The following is a 16,195-nucleotide window of genomic DNA, read 5'->3' as shown; positions in this document are numbered from 1 at the left end:
GGAGACAGGGAACAGCTGTCTCCTACCTCCATAAAATAACTCTTCCAGGTCTGGACAACTATTATTAAACATCCCCCTTCACACTTCTCTTGCTCTATTATAAGATACATTAAAGGCCCTGATAATGGTTTGAGGTCTCCGTGAGAAGGTTGCTGTTCACCCCAATTCCTCTAATAATTAATGGTTGTAAACCACTTTGAAGATAAAAGGCATTTTATAAGAGCTAAGTCCTATTATGATTAGCTTTCCAATATTTTCTTGCTGATGCTGATGAGCACATCAAAGCCAAACATTGCCACAGCGTGATATCTGGTGGTTAATTAGACGTAGTTCAAGGCGGCTGGTATATATTAAAGAAACTGCTGCAAAATTTAACAACATTAAAAAAGTGCCTGCTTTTCCCAACACAAACAAGCTCTTTTCAAAGGCTGTCAGCGTCGATGCTTGCAAGACAAGTGCCCAGTGAGGACCAGGAGTTAATATATCCTCTGGGCCTGGAAAAGAAAGATACGGTAATGACATCTGGCTTTGTATAATGGCTTATTGATGTCAACATGATTCTAGGTACCCTGTCTCATTTCATTTTGTTTTGACAATCGTTCTGTGATATGAGCAAAAGCAAAATAAGACTGTCCCACTTTGTAGGTGACGAAGCTGCAAAGTGGGCTTCAGAGGCAGACATCAGTGTGTACAGCTGGACACAGTTAAGACAGGAATCATCAAGGTGACACTACTGATGCCCCACCCACATCCCCTCGGATATTTGTGCACCCTCCCCCGCCCCCCACCAGCATCTACATGCCTTTGCTTCTAACCCCCTGCACCTGTGCCTCTTCAAAGGTCGGCCCTTGGGCTGCTGCAGTGGCTTTGTCCTTATAGACAGAGACAGAAGTGGCTGGGGCTTCCCAGTCACCTCTAAACAGCTGATAGCCAATGACTGGCTGGGGTGGAAGTGTGAAAGCCCAAGCGAGGACAAACTCTGAGTTGTACTTTACAGTTTGGAACACTTTTGTAGGACAAGGCTGAGGCTGGAGCTCCACCTGACACCATACTCTGGCTATTTCCCCTACGCCTGTCCTCCTTCCCTCTCCTTTACCGGGTTCTCCCAAGAGCATTTCCTTAATTCCATCCGCTTGCACATGGATCCCCCCCGTCTCAAGATCTCCTTCCAGGGAACCCATACTAAGACAACTCTCTCGACTTAGCATTAATGAGAACATTTTGCATGTTTCCTGTTAAATACATTCTCCCAGATTCCCTAATTCCAAACCTTCCTTTCCAGGTCTCCAACCCAAAATATCTTTTTTTTTTTTTTTCTGTGTCCTTCCCTATGCCATCAAGTCTCTTTACTCTCAGAGCCCCTATTTTTCCTTGAATCGTTATGTTCTAATTACTTCTAGAAAGGCTAATCTTGGGGTGCCTGCGTGGCTCAGTCAGTTAAGCATCCAACTTGTGGTTTTGGCTCGGGTCATAGTCTCATGGTTCATGGGTTTAAGCCCCGCATTGGGCTGACAGTGTGAAGCCTGCTTGGGATTCTCTCTCTCTCTCTCTCTCTCTCTCTCTCTCTCTCTCTCTCTCCCTTTCTCTCTGCCCCTCCCCTGCATGTGCTCTCACACTCTCTTTCTCTCTCTCTCAAAATAAATAAATAAACTAAAAAAAAAAAACAACTAATCTTTGAGCTCTCTTGGGCACATGGAAAGCACTGAACCAGGCAGACGGTGTGAGAGATACAAAGATGTACTTAAGACCATCCCTTTCTTCAATGAATTTACAATCTTGCAGGGGGACAAGATACAAATAAAGGAGGTAGAAGATAAGAGCTGCATGGGTGCACACAAGGAAAACTGCAGGAGCAAGCAACTGTCAGAATGGTCCCCCCAAACAAGGCCACTGTCCACACCACTCCACGCCACTCAATTCTGGCTCTTCTATTTAATCGTAAATATTTAAGGAAATGGAGGTCAGCTCTGGCAGAAATAACCCAAATAAATGGATAACAAAAAAAAAAAAAAAGAACACCTTGCATTTAATTCTGGTTGCATTATTTTTTTAAATAGTACTTCTTCAGGAAACAGCTCCAGAGGGGTAAGTAGTTTGTCTTAGGAAAGCAGGTAATTAATGACACAGTGTGAATTCAATCCTAAACCAGACTCTTTGAAACCTCAGTTTCTCTATCGGTAAAATGGGACCAATGGTTTGCATTTTACAGAATTGTTTAATTCTGTAATTTTAAAAATAACATACACAATATATAAAAAATATCTGGTATGGTAAGCACTATGCAGTAGGTGGTAAGTATTATTATTCCCAGAGGTAATGTTAATGAGCCAAAGGGCATTTTGTACACATATTTTAATGGCTTTTAATAGATACTACCCAAACAGACCAGTTAGCCAAGCCATGGCAGCATTGCCCGGGAACCTGACCATGCCTCCTTACTGCTTTCAGGATAACTCTTAAATACGCAGGACTGTCACCACCTCTTTACAGTTATCTTCTCCACATTCTCTTCCCTCCAAATGATTTTCTATTCTCACATCTCTTTAATGCCTCAGCATCTCAAACATACCACTTACTTGCCTGGAATGCCCTTCTCCTTGTCTATGCTAAGTCCTATGAACACTTAAGAATTCCATTTAAGGGGCACTTTATTTGAGAAATCATCTTGACCTCAGCACAGTCTGACTTCTTCCTCTGGGCTTCCACAGTCTCCAGAACTTACGTCTGCTGCAGGAATTATTCCTGGTAGAGATTGACTTGTCTGTGCTCCCCTATCCTTCTCTTATACTTACTCTCTCTCTCTCTCTCTCTCTCTCTCTCTCTCTCTCTCTCTCTCTCCCACATATACACACACATACATACCACCTGCACATGCCTTGAGAGAACGGATCATATCTTATTTCCTGCACTTAGCAAAATGTCTGGCTCGCTATCAAAGCCAAGTGAATGAACATATATAAATAATAACAAAAAAAAATCCAAGCCCATGTTCTCTTTTCTGATTTAATCTGAAGCAGAAAAGAAAACCAAGAACCACTGTTTAATGCACCTTCTACAACAGCCACTCAAAGAATTAAAGTCACACATTTTCTCCCAGGTCACAGTCCTGCAGGAATCACGATGTGTTTGGACAGCATAGTCCTATCATGAACTTTAGTGGCTGGTAGAAAATGAAAGGGGAGTAAGGACAACAATGAATCCACACTGCAGAGATAAGCCTAATTGGCAACTTAGCTAACAGTTCCTAACCTTCCCTCATCAAACATCTAGTCTGACTTCCTTCTCAATGGAGAAGTCTTGTTCTGTCTCAAGCTCCTCTATCAAGAGGCCGGCAGGAACCACAGTGTCCTAAAAGGTTTTGACCAGGCATCAAAAAATCTGGTTCGGGTGCTGGCTTCACCACCTTGTGACCTTGGGAAAATTGGTTCATTTCTCTGAAAAGGTAGGAATAACTGTTTCTCACCTGTCCCATCAGAGGAGTGTCAGATGAAACACTGGATGTGAAAGTGAATAGCTACATACAAACACAAATATATCCTTATCATTGCTATGGGAGAGGTCAGATAGCAGAGAGAGGAAAGCAAAAGACTGTGGTCATGCTCTGCCAGGGAATTGGCTCTGTGAGTGACAAGTGACTGTGGAACAACAAATCATAGCAGCCAGCAAAGGTTCTAGGCTTTCTTGTTCCCATGTAAAAGAGCTATGTAAAAATGGCATATAATGTCACCATGTAAAAGTGACAAACATTCTCCTGCCGAGGCATTGTTGAAACAATGTTTACATTTGTAGTGTAACTACCACTAATGTAACTACCCTAATATAGTAGAACTGACCTCTGTCATCTAGTTTTTAAGAAACTGTGTACCCTATTCCTGATGAATATAGACACAAACCAAATTCAACAGCACCATTAAAAGGATCATACACCATGATCAATTGGGATTCATCCTTAGGTTGCATGGATGGGTCAACATATGCAAATCAATGAATATGACACATCACATTAATAAAATGAATTATAAAATTATATGATCATCTCAATAGGTGTAGAAAAAGAATTTGACAAAATTCAACATCCATTCATGATAAAAACTCTAAAAAAAACTTGGTATAAAAAATGTACCTCAACTTAATAAAAACCATATATGAAAAATCCACAGCTAAAATCATACTCACTGGTGAAGGGTTAAAAGCTTTTCCTCTAAAATCAGGAACAAGACAAGGATGCCCATTCTCACCATTCCTATTCAACACAGCACTAGAAGTTCTAGCCACAGCAATCAGGCAAGAAAAATAATTGGAAAGGAAGAAGTAAAATGATCTGTGTGTTGATAACATGGTTTTATATATAGAAAATTCTAAGGGGTTCACCAAAAAACTATTAGATCTGACCAATAAATTTAGTAAAGCAGAATATAAAATCAACATACAAAAATAAGTAGCATTTCTATACAATAACAACAAATTATCTTAAAAAGAAATAAAACAATCCCATTTACAATAGCATCAAAAAACAATAAAATACTTAGGAATAAATTTAACCAAAGGGGTGAAACATCTGTACACTAAAAACTATAAGACATTAATGAAAGAAACTAAAGAAGATACAAATAAATGGAAAGATATTCCATGTTCATGGATTAGAAGAATTAATATTGTTAAAATGTCCATACTACCGAAAGCAACTTACAGATTCAATGCAATCACTCTTAAGACTTCAAAGGCATTTTTTTTTTAGCATAAATAGAAAAAATAATCCTAAAATTAGTTTGGAACCACAAAAGACTCCAAATAGCCAAAACATATCTGCAAAAGAGGAACAAAACAAGGTATCATGCTTCCTGCTTTCAAACCATACTACAAAGCTATAGTAATCAAAACAGTATGGTACTGTCATAAAAACAGAGGTAGAGACCAACCCCCCAACTAAACCCATACATATACAATTTGATAAGGGATTCAGGAATACTCAATGGAGAAAAGATAGTCTTTAATAAATGATGCTAAAAAAAATTGAATACTTATATGCAAAAAAATGAAACTAGACCCATATCTTATATCACTAACAAAAATTAACTCAAAATGGGGGCGCCTAGGTGGATCAGTCGGTTAAGTGTCTGACTTCAGCTCAGGTCGTGATCTTGTGGTTCATGAGTTTGGGCCCCATGTCAGGCTCTGTGCTGACAGCTCAGAGCCTGGAGACTGCTTCAAAGTCTGTGTCTCTCTCTCTTTTTCCTCGCTTCTCTTCTCCCCTTCTCCTTCCCCACTCACATTTTGTCTCTGTTTCTCTCAAAAATAAAGATTAAAAAATAATAAAAAAAATTTAAAAATAACTCAAAATGGTTAAAGACTTAAATGTAAGACCTGACACCATAAAACTCATAGAAAGAAATCATAGGGAAAAAGCTTTGATACTGGTCTTGACAATGATTTTTTAGAAATGACATCAAAAACATAAGCAATAAAAGCAAAAATAAACAAATGGAACTAGATCAAACTAAAAAGCTTTTGCACAGGAAAAGAAACCAACAACAAAATAAAAAGGCAACCTACAAAATGGAAGAAAATATTTGCAGACCACATATCTGATAAAGTGGTAATATTCAAAATATATAAGGGAATCATACAACTCAATAGCAAAATAGAAACAAAAACAAAAACAAAAAAAGCAAATAATCCAATTAAAAATGACCCAAGGATCTACAAAAACATTTTTCCAAAGAAGACACTCATTTAAACAGACAGCAAGTACATGAAAATGCACTCAACATCACTAATCATCAGGGAAATGCAAATCAAAACCACAATGAGATATCACCTCACACCTGTCAGAATTACTATTCTCAAAAAGATACTGGGTAACAAGCATTGGTGAGGGATGTAGAGAAAAAGGAACCCTGTGCTCTGTTGGCGGGAATGTAAATTGGTGCAGCCACTGTGGGACACAGTATGGAGGTTCCTCAAAAAATTAAAAGGAGAGGGGCACCTAGGTGTCTCAGTTGGTTGAGCATCTGACTTCAACTCAGGTCATGATATCACGGTTCTTGTGAGTTTGAGTCCTGCATCAGGCTCTGTGCTGATAGCTCGGAGCCTGGAGCCTACTGTGGATTCTGTGTCTCCCTCTCTCTCTACCCCTTCCCTAGTCTCTCTCTCTCTCTCTTTCTCTCTCTCTCTCTCTCTCTCTCAAAAATAAATTAAAATTTAATTAAAAAAAATTAAAAGTAGAACCACCATATAATCCAAGAATTCAATTTCTAGATATATATCCAAAGAAAAATAAAATCATTATCTCAAAGAGATACCTACATCCCCATGCTCATTGTAGTATTGTTTACAAAGCCAAAGCATGGAAACAACCTCAAGTATCTATCAATGGATGAATTAATGAAGAAAATGTGTTACATTATATATATATATATATATATATATATATATATGTATATATACATAAAATATTATATTATTCAGCCATGAAATGTAATATTACTCAGCCATAAAAAAGAAGAAATTCTGTCATTTGTGAACAACACAATCTTGAGGACATTATGCTGAGTGAAATACATCAGACAGAAAAAGACAAATACTATACAATTTCATCTATAGGTGGAATCTAAAAAACCAGAATTCATAGACACAGAGAACAGACTGGTGATTTCCAGAGTGGGGAACAGGACATGGAGGAAATGGGTGAAGGTGGTCATAAATCACAAACTTCTAATTATAAGATAAATAAGTCTTAAGGATGTAACATACAGGGTGGTGACTATAGTGAGGAAGCAGATATGAAAGTTCTTATTACAAGAGAAAAATTATAGCTATGTGCTGTGACAGATGTTAACAAAATGGTGCTAACCATTTGTCAATTATAAATATGAAATCATTCTGTTATACACCTTAAACTTACACAATGTTTTATGTTAATTAACCAATTTTATATGTAAATTATGTTAATTATATGTTAATATGTTAATTCATATGTTAATTGACCTATGTATCTCAATAAAGCTGGAAAAAAAGAAGAAAGAAACTGTCCTCAAGAAGGCTTGGGAGAGGGGCACCTGGGTGGCTCAGTCAGTTAGGTGTCCGACTCTTGGTTTCAGCTCAGGTCATGATCTCACAGTTGGTGGAATCGAGTCCCACATAGGGTTCTGCGCTGACAAGTGTGAAGCTTGCTTGGGATTCTCTGTCTCCCTTTCTCTCTACCCCTCTCCAGCTCGTGTTCGCTTGCTCTGTCTCTCTCTCAAAATAAATAAAAATAAACTTAAAAAGGGGTGCCTGGGTGGCTCAGTTGGTTGAGCGTCCGACTTTGGATCAGGTCATGATCTCGCCATCTGTGAGTTCGAGCCCCACGTCAGGCTCTGTGCTGACAGCTCAGAGCCTGGAGCTTGCTTTGGATTCTGTGTCTCCCTCTCTCTCTGCCTCTCCCCTGCTCATGCTCTGTCTCTCTCTCTCTCTGTCAAAAATAAATAAACATTAAAAAAATAATAATAAACTTAAAAAAATAAAAAAGGCTTGGGAGAAATAGCCCATCTGAAGACTCAGGTTCTGAAATCTAAGCACTTGCTAATGATCCTCATGAATACTAAAAACAACATCAGTGGCCCCAACACAGGCTGAAGACAGGGGTGAGGGAGGAATAGGTAACTCTTCCTGTCTGGCAGGCACTTATGCTACTTGTGATTTGAATCCCACCTAGGAAACACACACAGACAAATCACAATCACAACTCACTTTCCACTGGGGACCACAGTGGAAGGGGTTTTATGGTAATTTGGGGACAAACAGAGGATCCATTCCTCACTTCCTCCCTCCCGGCAGGGCTGCAATGACCCAGGTGTAGTCCCATCCTCTTCCAGATTCTGGAGAAGAGGAGATGAAGTGGAAGTGCTTAGTGGCCTGAATGCTTAGTGGCCTGAGTCTGGAGACTGTGTCCAGCCCAGTGAGGGCAGACCCTTGTGCCTGAGAAGGGCATAGCCTCAAGGCTAACTGGACAGCCCTCTCAAAGCCCCAGTTCCCAGCAGTGCTCTTGAAGCTCTTTGTGTCCAATCTGCAGAATGCATTGGCCACATGCTAAGTAGCACGGTCTGAGAGCAGGCTTGCAATCACTGGAGGTAGCAGTGGTGACTCAGAGGGGGTTGGGGTTATCCATCACACCGCTGCTAAGCCCAGTCCCCAATTATAGTTTGATCTGGCAGACCACATGTGTCTTACCGGTGAACATGGCCTTCCATACAGCTCATATGCACAATTCAGCCAAAGCAAATGCTTCCTATTCCATATGAATACAGCATGGGGGTGTTCATGCCTTCATTTAATAAATATTTACTACATGCAGGCACTGTTTTAAGTGCCAAAAGGCAGCAATAAGTCAAATCTAGCAAGCTTTTGACCTTGTGGAATTTATATTCCAGTAGAGAGAGACGAACAATAGATACATAAATCCAGGAAGTACTTTGAGAGAGTAAAAAGTGCTGGAAGAAGACATCCTCCTCCCTAAGTCACCTTTCGGTACCCCTCACTGGCATCGCTGCTGAGGACGCTAGAAGCAACCAGAGTGGGGAGGCTCCACTCTAGTGGAGAGGGAGACACAGAATCTGAAGCAGGCTCCAGGCTCCAAGATGTCAGCACAGAGCCCAACTCGGGACTCGAACTCGGGAATGGCGAGATCATGACCTAGGCCGACATCGGCTGACTCAGCTTAACCGACTGAGCCACCCAGGCGCTCCTGGTCATACCTATTTTTTTTTTTTTTTAATTACATAGGCTAAACAGGGAGACATCAACAGTGTTATTTCTAGACAGTAATATTCTTTTTAAGTTTATGTAAAATTTTATTTATTTTGAGAGAGAGAGAGAGCACATGCATGAACACACAAGAGCACGCAGGGGAGGGGCAGAGAGAGAGGGAGGGAGAATCCCAAGCAGGCTCTGCACTGTCACTGCAGAGTCCGACTCATGGCTGCTTCTCATGAACCGTGAGGTCATAACCTGAGCCGAAATCAAGAGTCAGGTGCTTAACCAACTGAGTCACCCAGGCGCCTCTCTGGATGGTAATCTTAAGAGGTGATTTTTTTTTCTCCTTCTGTATTTTCTAATATTTTTGCTATTACAATGTATTATTTGTGCAATAGTGGGGAAAAAAACAGTTTTTTAAATGAGAAGAAAAACTTAGCTAAATAAAATGAATAGAAGTATATTTGGACAAGTAGGCAGGGACCAGATCTCAGGATGGTGAATAGCATCTAACCCCACCACTTTGTGGTTTAGAAAGCAATTTTGCAAAATTATCACCCTCAACCCTCACAAGACTTTCTCAAGGTTACATAGGAAATAAACCCCAGTGCAGGAAAATACCTGACCCTTAGGTCCCTGGCTTCTTGGCCAGTATGTTTTTTCATTATTCCACATGCCCTTCTGTAGCTGACCTCACTTCTCTTTATAGCTGAAGCCTTCAGAAAGCCTCTGAGCACCCCAGGTCCTAACTCCCCATCTCTCTGCCTTCATCACCCCCGCGCCCCACAGTGGCCACACTGATTCGTTCATATGTGAGTTTACTGAACTAACTAGTCCGAGTCCCTACCAGGTTCTGAGCATTGTACTAGGTGCTCAGGATAGAGTGGAGAACTAACTGCCCCACCCCCACCGCCAGTGCAGGGGAGGTGCATAATATATGAGTTATTATGTTATATGTTATATAATATATGAGTTATATATGTTATATGTTATACTATTATTATTAGTTTCATAGCTAATATATGAAAATATAATACATATATAACTGCACCGAAGTAAAAGTAAAGAGTGTTATGCAAATAATTAGCATCAGAGGGAGCTGAATGGAACTGAGGTACTACTTACTAGCCCTTTGCTCAGTATTGAGCAAAACATTGTTGCTGAGTCTCCAAGGTAAGTCAGGCAGATACAGTTGGAGGTCAAAATTACAAGAGCCCAAATCTCAGAGAATGCATGTTCTGGATGGAGAGGTGGCAGGCAAAGCCAAATGAAAAGTTAATTAAGGACATTGTGCACACTTACAGTAATGAACCAACCCACTAAACCTTCTCCGCAGCAAGGTGGAGTTTACCAACCACATCACCAGAAATGTCACAAGTCAACATCAGACATGTCACAGGATGATTGTGGCCGGGAGAGGTCACTCACAGAAGTCTGGGAATGGGAAAGAAAGGAAAATGTGCAGCTAACCATACAGGAAAGGAGGTTCCATGTCTGAGCGGCACAAGACTGCAGGACATTACCGGTTGGAGGGGGCGCACATGCAGGAAAGTCTTCTGTACATAAAGCAGGACTTAAATGGCCTTGGAGAGGTCATGGGATTTGGATGGTCTTCAAGGTAATCTCATTTAGCAAGACCACCAGGATGCCCCGGAACCTGAGGCACAGTCGGGGACACTTTTCTCTTCCAGATGCTGGTGGCTGGCTTCCTGGCCTCTCACCGGCCCAGGGACTGGAGCAGGGAGGCCTGGGGCCCTCGATCATGTCTGAAGGCTTCTAAGTGTCTCTCTAGCTGTGCTCTGAAGAGCCAGGAGTGCTGCTGGCCACCCAAGGCTGAACATAAAGACTGATTTCAGCACCAGGAAAGCCGGCAAATGAGAACACCTGGCTAATTAGCTCACCTGGGCATGGGGTTTTACTGCAATATATCTGTAAGTGAAGTTCAAAAACTTCCAGGTGCTAGGAGCCACTGGGGACAGAATATGCAAGCCAGGTTCTGTTCTCCATTGCCATTTGCTATTACATCACGGCACCAGGGATCAAGGCTGTGGTGAGCCCCCTGGACACACTGGTGACTGCACGGTAACAGCATAGCAATAAATATTTAGTAATGGTAGCAAACTTTCACATGAAACTTAAGAGTTAGGAGACACTCTTTTTTACAAGTTAATATCTTATTTGTGGGGCACATGGGTGACTCAGTGGGTTGAGCATCCAACTCTTGATCTCAGCTCAAGAGGTCATGATCACACGCTTCATGGGTTCAAACCCTGCCTCGGGCTCTGCGCTGACAGTGCAGAGCCTGCTTGAGATACTCTCTCTAAAATAAATAAATAAATAAACAAACAAATAAATAACTTTTAAAAAAGCTAATATCTTATTTGTAACACACACATGCACACGCGTGTACACACACGCTGCTACATGGTTTTCAAAGGTTGTGCTATCTTATTTGTAGTAAGAACATGCGTAGGCCCGGGAATGCCCACACATCTCACAGATGTCACCTCTCCATGTGACCCTGAGTCATCCTCAATGACACCTGCATCCCCAAGGCACTTTGACTTGGCAGTGTGGCCTGTGAGTGGAGCAGGAGAGCCTTAGACAAAGACTCTGGGAACCTGTGTTCATCCTGGATCTCATTCTCTGCTTTCTCTGAGTAACACAAGTCTGTGGCTTTAGACAGCCCTGGGTTCAAATCCCAGCTCTGTCCCTTACTACTCATGCAACCCTCAGCAAGGTATGTAACTTCTCTGAGCTGCTTTCCTCCTTTGTTAAACACGGGTGATAGGAGTACCTCTTGCAAAGTTGTCCAGAAGATAGTAAGACACAGAGCATGTGAAGTGGGTAGCACAGGGCTGGCCCATACTTAGTACTCATTAAGTACTGATTATATTACTGTTGTTATCACAGAGACAGCACTGTGTCATTCTCTCGCCTGAATGCATGAACTAGGACAGAACTCCTGGGGTAGACATTGTCCCTCTTGCTTCGTGAAATCAGCATACTGCAGCAGGGTGGACCCGGGTGCCCAGGGAGGCACCTTGGTTTGGGTAGGCACCTTCTCCCGCAGGCAGGCAGGCAACTGTGGTCACCGGGGCGGCCAGCGGAGTCTTGCTCCTGACCCCTACCACTACCCTGTCCAATAGAGTAGCTGCAAACCACGCGAGGCCATCAAGTGCTTGAAATGTGGCCAAACTGACATGTGTTGTAAGAATAACGTAGTTCAGAAAAAAAGAAATGTCAAATATCTGATTAGCACATTTGCAGATTGCACTTGAAATGATATTTGGTGTGTATCAGGTTCAACAAAAGGTTAATAAAACCAATTTCCCCTGTTTACTTTTTCTGAAGTGGCTACTAGAATATTGAAAAGCATTATGTGTGGCTCCTGTTATGTGTCCACCGCATAGCACGGGCCTGGCAAGTAAGCTCCATGGAGGCCAAGGCTTTGTGGCTTTGGTCCACAGCTGGGTCCCCAGCACATGGAACGGGCCCTAAATGAATGAGTGAACCCATAAGCGTGTGAGGCCTGGGGGAGAGCTTTCAAGAGCTGGAGGCCATGCTTGAGAAGGTGGGGACAGTCCTGAGGCAGTCTGGGGGGGGCAGTGTGGGCTTCATACAGGTGAGTAAATGGAGTCTGAAAACAGTATTAAAAACTTGTCCCCAAACAGCCAGATTCAACCCAAGGGTGTCTCAGACCTATGCCCTTTCTACTAAATCCCTTTACCTCCCACAGCAATATAGTTAAGGAAAGAAAAGTCGATTTTGGATTTTTTTAAAAACAGCATACTCCCTCACGTTAGCACTGATGTCCCAGCATTGGAAAAGTCACTTGGCCTCCTCGGGTGCTGGGCTCATGTCTTTTCCACTCTATAAACCACGAGATGGCATCGATTTCATTTCTTTTTGCCGGTGGGCATAGAGGAGAAATCCCAGCCCAGAAGGTAGTCTCCAAGGCTGAGCCCTAAATATTTTCCCACTCTCCTCTCCACTGTTTGACTCCCAAAAAGGCTCTCCCGTTGAGGTTTCCTCACATCGTCCAAATCAATAATTTGTTTGTTTAAGGGTTTGCTTTGATTTTGCTTAGTTTTAGATGCTTTTCATCAGAAGCCAAAACCTTGCAGACTTTTTCCTTGATCTTGTAATAAAATTCCCTTAGAGATATTTAATTCTAGATAGAGCTTCAGCTATGCCACAAATCTAAGACATCTAAATAATAAACATCCTGCCATCTTCAAATAAAAATCTCAGAAGGCAAAGGGGCTTGTCTCCCTTACATCTGCCTTTACTCTTCTGTTGCTGACTATACCAATGAATTCCCTACATTTTGTTTCGAAAAACGGAAGGTACTCAACCCACTAGCAGCCTCTCATGTTTCCACTCGGGATCCTGATGCTGTGCGAACATTTTCCGCTGCTTTTATGCCAGTGAAACCCTCTTATGTCTCTGCCTTGCTTGCTCTCCCCTGTGGCGCACTGAGCGAATTCCCCTCCTGACTTGGTCCCGGCCTCCCTACCCTCCCTACATGGAGCTTTCCGGAAAAGACCCTGTCTTATTTCCATTTCCAACCCTGGCTCCAAGGGCCTCTCGAATTTTAACCTAAGATAAGAGTTGTTAAGAGCCCAAACGGATTTCTTGGAGAAGATTCCACCCACCTCTCCCCAGCCCGGGGTGAGACGCCAACACTATTTTTGATCAGAAAGGATAAAAAAAGATTTACCAGGCTCAACCGTGTCATTCTACAGCAAGAAAAGGGCCTCTGCCAGGCACCAGGGGCAGTACTGCCTTTTCAGTGCAACCTGACGCATGATGCAGGGCAAACCGAGTTACCCACCCATGTCTCAGCTACCTGTTGAACCGTTATGGATCTCTGTCCCCTTTCCTGCCACCCAGCAGACCAGGGTTTGAGGAATGCATGCTAGTTTTAAACAAGCAGCAAGCACCAGGGCAGTAAATCTGTTTTTTTTCAAAAATAACGGTGTGCTGCATTCCAAAGCCCAACAAATTCACCTGGTGGATATCTTCAGCGGACATTTATGGAGGAAGCCCTTAGTGCAAGATGTTGTGTTCCGTAACAGGGATAAAAAGTGAGCAGCACATTATCCGTGCCCTCAAAAGCTCACAGTCTAATGGAGATGGATGTACGTGACAAACTTAAATGTAGGGCAGAATGCGGAAAAGTAGTAAGAAAAGTATGTTTGTGTGTGTACTAAAAAAGGGTGGGAAGAAATACACCCCAATGTTAATGGTGACTATCTCTGTTTATTGGATTTATGGGCCATTTTTTTTCTCTTCTTATACTATCTGCTATATTCTCAGATAGTTCTTTTTATGACAAACACACAGTGCTTCAGGGCGCCTGGCTGGCTTAGTTGGTAGAGCATGTGACTCTTGATATCAGGGTTGTGAGTTCAAGCCTCACGTTGGTTGTGAAGCCTACTCAAAAATAATATGCTGCTTATGAATAAACAAATAAAGTATGTTTTTCAAGAAAAAAACCAACACATTATGAAGGATAGCTATTTGGATGATAAATGAAGGCTTTGTGGAGAATAGGGTAAGGACATTGGCCCCGCAGGATAGGTAGAATTGGGTGGTGAGGTTGGGGGAGATGATCTCAGGCTGAGGAGAAGCATGAAATGGCCCCCAGGGCTGAAGCGATGGGGAGGACAATTTGGGAAAATGTGAGTAAGAGGACAGTAGTACAGGCACTCACCTAGAGTGGGAAGTATAGCAGGGGGTCTGGAGGCCTCAAATGCTGTGCCAAGTAGACTCAGTTGCTTATTCTCTGTGTTTCTTTGGCCCTTTGTGTTTGTTGCTAATATACCACTCATCATACTGCATTACACATGGCTGTATTCCTGTCTATACCTTACTCAATTTTCAGGTCTCGGAGGTCAGGGATCGTGGCTCATTCATTCTGTAACCATAGCACCTAGCATAACAACTAGCCCATAACAGGAGTCGACAGATGCTCCTTGGATGAACTGAATTCTAAGAGGATTATTCTTTATTTTGTAGGTAGTAAGGAGTCATCATGAGATCCAGAACCTAACATACTTCAGGCAGTTATTATGTACCAAGCACTATGCTAAGTGCAAAACTATATTGTCTTCGTTGGTCCCACCTATAATCCTGTGTGCTACGTCCACCCTTGTTCACACACAAGGCTCAGAAAGGTTGAGTAACCTGCCTAAGGTCTTACAGCCAGTGGTCAGAGAAGCCAGGAGAGTCTGAAGACGGTGTGGAGGACAGGGTCAAACAGTAACATCACAGAAACAAGGAGACGACACCCGTTCGAGGCTGAAGGGACCTGAGGTAGCCCCGCTGCTCGGAGAAGGGAAGTGAGGAAAATAGAAGGCGGGTTGGGGGAGTCTGGAGGCAGTGCTGAGAACGGAGGGCTGACTGCTCCTGAGCTGCTAAATGTCCCAAGCACATTTATTATTTCTGATGTCAACAGAGGGACAGACAGCACCCACAGGGACTTGCCCTGTCCTTGGAAGAGCTCCCGCCCATCAGAACAAGGCTTGTGGAAAGAGCTCCTCCCCAGGCAGCCTTCTGACATTTTCCTGTCCACTGTATTTCTCTAAAAGTTCCCAGACTGGGGGGGTGGGGGCCCTTGTTGAGCATCCATCTTTGGCTCATGTCATGATCTCACGGACCGTGGGTTCAAGCCCCGCGTTGGGCTCTGCACTGGCAGTGTGGAGCCTGCTTGGGATTCTCTTTCCCCGACTCTCTCTCTCTCTCTCTGCCCCTTCCCCATTTGCTGTCTCTCTCTCTCTCTCTCTCTCTCTCTCTCTTGAAATAAATACACTTTAAAAAATGATAACAAATAAAAAATTAAAAAAAATAAAAGTTCCCAGCCGGGGACATCTTCATGAACATATCAGTAAGGCTGGCCTTGACACAGGTAAATCAATTTCCTCCGCCCAGATGAAAGCCAAGTGGGGAGTCAGGAACGGTGTCCAGTCCCACCTCCATCACTGACCGCCAGACCAGGATTCCTATTGTATGTTCTCACAGACTTCAAGCCCCTCCCTAGCATCTCTCCCCACTGTAATGGATAACTACGTGTGTCATCAGTTACCATCTCTTTCCCCTGCTGGACTGTGAGCCCACCTGAGGCCAGGGCCTGTCCGTCTCAGCCCCAGCGGTCCGCCCAGCACTTCCCTAGAGTACTGAGCACGAGGCAGCTGCAGTGTCTGGTGGGTGGACTGATGGCTGGTTTCTGGGATGCCCTCTCTCTGGGTTGGGACTGTGTGAGAGAAGGCAGCCATGCCCCAGACTTCTCCTCACGGCAGGGATCCTCCAGCAGTGCTGGCCCTCTGGGTGCCACTGTTTCTCCCCACAGTTCACGTGGTCAGTTAGTGTAAGATTTATGCACCCCTCTGCCCACCCCAGGAAAATTCCTCAGATTCCCTTGCAAACAAGAGATGGTGAGCAAGGGAGTGTTCCTCTT

At 43.1% G+C, this 16,195-nt stretch overlaps 1 protein-coding gene across 7 annotated transcripts in view; it reads right to left on the bottom strand.

Moving 5' to 3' along the window:
• Positions 1-16,195, bottom strand: part of CRACR2A (calcium release activated channel regulator 2A) — a 138,731-nt gene that overhangs the window by 94,034 nt on the left and 28,502 nt on the right. The gene's annotated exons all lie outside the window — the stretch shown is intronic.

The sequence above is a fragment of the Neofelis nebulosa genome, chromosome 8 (assembly GCF_028018385.1).
Source record: "Neofelis nebulosa isolate mNeoNeb1 chromosome 8, mNeoNeb1.pri, whole genome shotgun sequence".
In the NCBI taxonomy this organism is placed as follows: Eukaryota; Metazoa; Chordata; class Mammalia; order Carnivora; family Felidae; genus Neofelis; species Neofelis nebulosa.
The sequence above is the reverse complement of the archived record's forward strand: the minus strand, read 5'-3'. Positions and strand labels throughout refer to the sequence as shown.